At 46.3% G+C, this 6,614-nt stretch overlaps 1 long non-coding RNA gene across 2 annotated transcripts; it reads right to left on the bottom strand.

Moving 5' to 3' along the window:
* Positions 1-1,015: 1,015 nt before the first annotated feature.
* On the bottom strand, positions 1,016-6,369 carry LOC124227238 (uncharacterized). Of its 2 annotated transcripts, none has more exons than XR_006885428.1 (3): positions 5,989-6,369; positions 2,872-2,997; positions 1,016-1,265 (listed from the first exon to the last, which is right to left on the bottom strand). It is a non-coding gene; the product is annotated as an uncharacterized LOC124227238 (long non-coding RNA). The 2 variants fall into 2 exon arrangements; XR_006885429.1 differs by having other exon boundaries at positions 1,238-1,265; positions 2,948-2,997.
* Between the last annotated feature and the right edge of the window lie 245 nt (positions 6,370-6,614).

The following is a 6,614-nucleotide window of genomic DNA, read 5'->3' as shown; positions in this document are numbered from 1 at the left end:
TTAGTAAAGGAGAAAATAAAAGGGTTCCCAAGATTACCAGCTGAAGCATCCCCTTCTTCCCTTTCCTAAAAAATTCTGTGTAGTGTGGAGGATGGGTGGAAGGGCAGCAACACTTTGTGTCGTTGCTTCTGACCTTTCCCACCGGAGTCATCTGCAAAGGGCAAGGCCGGATGTGCAACAACGTGAAGTGACTGACGTGTGACCTGTGGTGCCTAAGCCACTGTCCCCAGGGCCCACTCACTAATGGAAAGCTCTCCCACCACATTTTGTGGCAGGCCACATTTGTGGCCTGATTATCAGAAACGTGCTTACGTATAGTAAAGCACCTCTCCTTATACAACAAGGAGTAGGAGACGGAAGATGTAAACACCTGGCTAAGACACCATTTTAGGTAAGAGAGGAAGCGTTAACTCACCAACTATGGATAAAAACCTTCTGTGCCAAGCCCTCCACAGTGGTGGACAAGATGGGCTCTCACAGAGCAGACCAAGTGAATAGGAATTTAAATGCACCATGGGTAGAAAAGAGCGCTGCGATATTGAGTGGGCGGGGTGATGGGAACATGGGGTCAGAGCCCAACCAGCCAAATGTGGTGGGCTTTCCTGAGGAAAGGGTATTTAAGTTGAGACATGGAACAACAAATATAAACAAGTGGCTATAAACTATTTTTCTGTTTTCATGAGGGGTAGAGTGAAAATAGCCTGGAATGAAATTCCTGATGTGGGAGGAGAGATTACTGCTGAGGAGGGAGGAAGAAACATGAGAAATTGCCCTTTAGTTAGGGCTCAGCTGTGTTTACAGTCAACAAGGCAAGGATGACAGATAAAAGGCCGTAAGAATTTCTACTGACCTTTCCCTCCCTCCCATTCTTCCTCCTTCTGTCTCTGCCTTCTTGCCTCCCTCCCTCCTGTTACTGGGCACATAGACAGGTTCTTTACCCCCTACACAAGAGGGGCTAAATAAAAACTGGAACGCCAGGCTTATGGCAAGGAAAGAGTTTTTATTTTGGGTGACATCAACCAGAAGACATGTTTGTCTCATCTCCCCAAAAGATGGGAGGCAAGGGGTTTGAAAGGTAGCAAGGAATGCAGCTGCTTGTAGTGAAGGGGAGCCTGCAGCCTTGCTGCTGGGTGCTTTCCCACCAGCCTGTGTTTGGCCTTGTGAGGCTGCTTGTAGCGAGGAGGATGGCCAGATCCTCCTCGCTACAGGTGGATGTCCTTGGTTGTCTGCTTCCGTGGTGGATGGTGGATTCTGGCGCCAGGAAGCTGAGGAGTGAGCAGGGAAAGGGGATGAGTGCTTCGGTTTTAACCAATAACAGGAGATCTGATATCAGTGCCAGTATCACACCCTGCCTCCTCCCTCCCTTCCTTCCTTTCTTTTATCATGCAACTTTAAAATGAGACAGCTCTGACCCAAGGTCTGCAAAAAATAGTTTGGATTCATTTCATTTTCTCCAACTGACTGCAGGCAGCTTCCTGGTCAAAATATACTGTCTTCTTACAGTGCAAACAAAAACCAATTCTCTGACTGGAGACCCCTTTCCCAGGGCCCCTCCCCACCTGGTCCTCAACACCCAAACCAGCCTCCGTGCAGCTGCCAGATCATCCTGGAAACAGGCCTTCCGTTGTTTTTACAATAAACATTTCTAGTGCATTTTTGATTAAAGTGCCAGGAATCAGGTTAAGTTCTGGGAAGACAAGAATTAAACAGTGTTCCAGCCTTCAAGATTATGTTATTCCACTCATCATGAACAACAGCCTGGAATTAAGTACAAATTAAACATGACTCAGCCCTTACAGTCCCCATTTCTTCTCTGTCCATCCCTTCTGTGACCATTTTATGGGTTTTCTCCCTCCACACTTTTGTCCATGTGGATCAGATCCACAGGCTCAGAACACCCTATCTGATGCTCAGCTCACCAGCCTTTCTGTTGAGTTTTAGAGTTTAACCTCCACCCTCCTCTCTGGTTTGTCTTTGTATCAAGCACCTAAATTTTAGCCCCAGTTCTGCCACTTACAACATTAGGCAAGTTACTAAACATTTTTGTCCTGAATTTCTTATTTGTAAAATGAAGATAACAGTCCCTGCTTTGCCTGTGTTACAGAAATCAAATACAGAAATGGATCCAAAGTGCTTTCTAAATTGTAAAAGTATTCTGCACGTATATTTTCTTATTATGTTCTCTCTCATATTAAATGTGGACTCATTTTTCTTTCATATACTGTTACTGGCTAAAGGTTCACGGCCTGATGTGCATAAGAACCCAACGATTATGGCACCTCTTTTGAGAAAAGAAAAGGCCTTATTGCAAGATTGACTGGCAAGGAAACAGAGGCAAGGCTCTCAAACCAGTCTCACCCATCCAAGGTTTAGGGTAAAGTTTAAGGGATCAGGGAGGCAGCTGGTATGCCGAAGCACTGACAGGATGGGTTTCAATTGGTAGGCCAAAATTTTCTCTTCTGCACATGCTCCCAGCTGGCTTGCTGCCCCTGAAAACCAGCTTTAACATTCTCTTCTTAAGAAGGGGTCAGTTATGGGAGATTACCAGCAAAAGCACAGTAAATGAGGATATAGTTATGCAGATTTAAATCACTGCCTTCTGCACTGATAAAAGTTTCTAGAGGTAAGATCATCCCCTTTTCCTGGGAGACGTCCTGTGGAGATTTCTTTATAAATGTATAATTTCCCTTACAAAAAGGTAACTTCCACTAGGTTTTCAGAGCTTTTCCTGTGTCTGCTGTTTCTTAATCATCAGCTCAAAATAATCCTTATGCCAGAGAGGCATATTTTGGGGTGGCAAATTCTGTTCCTGGTCCTGTGGTTACAATAATACTATAAACTCCTTGAAGAAGAGAACCATGTTTTGCCTACCTTCTTGCTTCTCACAGTTCCTAGCAGATCTCAACAATGCTTCAGTTCTCAGCAAGAGGGCCACAGCGCTACCCACCTCCAGGGATGACGCGCCTGTCACACTCAATGTGAATGGTGCTCCTGGACCTGTGCAGACAAATGAGGCAGACTTCTGCCCCCACTTTGTTTTCATGATTAAAAAAAGCCAGTGTAATTGAAACCAGATGATCACAAGCAGATGATCAAAAGAGGAAGGCAAAATGTCTTAACTTATTAAAAATATCAACTTGACTCAGAACACTCACATGATGCAGATAAAGAGATGCCTCTGATGTTTAGGCACTTTATTTGCATTTAAAAACCCAGAAGAAATCACTGTGACTCTTGAGATCTGAATTCGTTTCTTGTGCTGCCATAACAAAATCCCACAGACTGGGTGGCTTAAACAACAGAAATTTATTGTCTCACAATCTTAGAGGCTAGCAGTCCAAGATCAAGGGGCCAGTAAGGCTGGTTACTTCTGAGAGCCACTCTCCTTGGCTTGGAGATGGCCATCTTCTCCATGTATCTCTTCATGTCCTCTTCCCTCTGAGTCTCTGTCCAAATTTCCTCTTCTTATGAGGACATCAGTCATATGAAGTTACAGCCCCCCCATTTGACCCCATTTTGCTTTAATTACCTCTTGAAAGGTGTCTCCCAACCCCATTTCCAAGTACAGTCACATTCTGAAGTATTGGGGGTTAGGAATCCAACATACAAATTTTAAAAATCTAGAATTTTCTTTTTTCTTTTATTTTCTATTTTTCTGAGTTTCCTCATCTATTCACTCACTATGCCATGTATGCCCTAAATCCTCTAACAGCTATATTGCCATCTTTGACAGCTAATTCCAACATTTGCATCATTTTTGTGTCTTTTTGTATTAACTGCTTTTTCCCCCTGGTTATAGGTCATATTCACTTATACTTTTGTATGTCTAGCCATTTTTTACTCCATGCTGGACATTGCTGATTACATCGTCTTCCTTTAAATAGAGGTGAGTTTCGTTCTTAGTTGGTGGCTCAGCTTGATGCAGCTGAGGTCAGGTTTCGTAGGGAGGGTCTAGAGTAGCCCTCATTCTCAAGTGATACTAGCCCTCGTCCTAAGGCCTGGGCTTTCTGGACTCTCAACTAAGTGCCCAACTTGTTCAGCAGGGGTTTCTTAACTCTGGCAGTTAAGTCCCCAAGTCTAAAAGATGGGACACATGAGCACCCCAGCAGAGGTGGCACCCAAGAGAAGACTCAAAACTGCATCCGTTTGAATTAGGCAGAAGGTCCTCAGACTCCTGAAGTTGTATGACTGGTGTGGTTTTCAGCCTGTAGTCAGAACTATTTCTCAGGTCAGGCAACCCTTTCTCTATCTATGATACGGGTGTCCAGTGTAAAGGTTGGATTTGTTCTCTTGAATAAACTCTTATGCAGCCACAGAGACTTTTTGAGCTGGAAAATTCTTCAGAGATTATAGAGCCAATATATTCATGGCTAATATACACAATATTTTATACTTTACAAAGCACTTTCACATCCCTATTTCACTGGATTACAAATAGCTCATGAAGCAGTAGGCCAGGCTGATGTTCTCTCTCTTTTGTAAGGCTCTGGGAAGTGATATGGCTTCGGAAAAGTTTCTTAGTGAATCAGAGGCACAACCTGGACTTCAAAGCTGATCAGCTCCTTCCAAGCCTGGTGCCTTTCCACAAGGCAGTAAAATCTGAGTTTACGAAAAAAGTGAGCCCTGGAGGAAATTATCACAGATCTTCAAGGTCCTACCACATGTTTCACTTCCTTTCCCATTCCAACAGCACTGGCAGAAGTCCTCATGAGCAGCTTCACAAAGGTGTGGAAAAAATAATGTATGATTGTATCAGTCAGGATTGGCTTGGTTACACTGTGGTAACAAATAAACCACCAAATTTCAGTGGCTTAACATAACAAAGAGTCATTTATTCTTCAGGCTATATGTCTATCACGGGTAGGCAGGGGCACTAGAGGAACCAGGCCAGTGGAGGAGCCATCACCTCAAACGTTGCTGATGCCATGCTAGAGAGACCAAAAGAATTCTAGAGGATCTCAAACTATCAGATATTCCTGTGTGTCACTTCTCAGAACTCAACGGCCAAAACTGATCATGTGGCACCATAAGGAGTCAAACAGAACAGCCCTGCCATGTGATAAAAGGGAGGAAAACCAGAAACTTCTGGCTCACAACTCCAACGACTATACATAGTTCCTCCTGCTCTGGCAGTGGAGGTCTGGGGCATTGGGGCAGTGGTGTTTCCTTTTGCCCCCAGAAAGATCATGACCAAAGCAGAGGAGACAGAGGAGAAAGAAACACGTTGTGTGAAGGACTTTCTTCACATAGTTTCTTTGAAGGATGTATGGCAAAGATGCCATTTGCTTCAGAGAGGCAGCCACGGTGGAGGGTCTGGAACCAGAGCACAAAGAGAAATGTATCTTGTATGTTTGACAACTTGTTGCCCTCAAGAAGGGCAAGCGGCTTCTCAAACAGAGCCAGCAGAATGCTAAAGGGGCTAGAGGGGAGAAGTGGCTGGGCTGTTGTACAGCCCAGGGAACTGTGGGAGGAAGGGGCAGTTGAGAAGCCCACTCTACTCTTTTCTCTCTCACTCTCACCCAGAGGAGTCTGCAAGGCAGGGTGACAGCCAGGTGAGGCTGGGCAGTGACGAGCCAAGCGAGGGAGCAACACCAGCCGCAGCTCCCAGACGCCTTCCGACGTCAGGGAGGAGGGGGAGGCCTGTGAGACCTGAATCACAGCTCCCTTAGAGCCCCTCATTTGTAAGCACACTTCCCCCTCCCTCAGGGCCTTCCCTTATGCTGCCCCTGGCTGTCCAAAGACACCCCCATAGCGGGCCCCTGGTCCATCCCCCTCCCCCGGGACCCTGCACTAATTAATCAGTCAATGCCTACCTCTTCCACCTTCCACTTCTTTTCTTTACCACCTTCCCATAAAAGGCTTCATCTCCCACTTTCTGTGGACTTAACCATGCATTAGGAAGAGAACAATCTGACTAATTTAAAGCAATAACAGAAGCTAACATTTATCACAATCTTAATCCTCAAAACAATCCTGTGGAGTGGTTACCCTTTCAGATGAAGAAATCAGGCATGGAGTGCTGGAGCCCCGTATTTAAGATGGTCCAATTAGAAAGCGGCAGAATGAAGGTCATGCCCAGGCAGTCCCCCGCAGAGCTCAGGTGTCTAACCGCGTGCTGCCTCTCAGCTTTGCTGACATATGTGACTCATCAAACACTCCCAAGAGATCTTTCGGGAATTTCTGGCCACTCAGGGGAGACATTCTGGGGCAGAGTTTTGCTCAGCCCCCAGCCAGCGCATTCTCAGACTAGGGCCTTCTGGTGGACCCTAGAGGGTCTTCCTGCCATGCCAAGGCCCCCGTCTCCTTGCCTAAGCCCAGAACCCTTGTCCCAATTCTTGTCCTTTCAGGATCTGAGTCCTCGCGACCCTTGCCTCCATCCTGGTCCTCTTGGACGGGCTTTGAGGGACTTCTGCCTCCCCAGCATCTGTCCTGAGAGAGGCACACGGCTCTCCCCTTGGAATTCAACCCTGGGCTGCTGTCCTCAGCGAGGCTACACTGACCGACGACAGGGTGCCTCCTAGGAGGTGGGAGGGGGTCACAGAGCTGATTTGCCAGACGCGCAGGCCGCACGTGCAAGTGAAAATATCCTGGGCACTGGCCAATCAGAATGAAAG

This window comes from Equus quagga, chromosome 15, assembly GCF_021613505.1.
Source record: "Equus quagga isolate Etosha38 chromosome 15, UCLA_HA_Equagga_1.0, whole genome shotgun sequence".
Taxonomy (NCBI): domain Eukaryota; kingdom Metazoa; phylum Chordata; class Mammalia; order Perissodactyla; family Equidae; genus Equus; species Equus quagga.
This window is presented reverse-complemented; position numbering and strand designations above follow the sequence as displayed.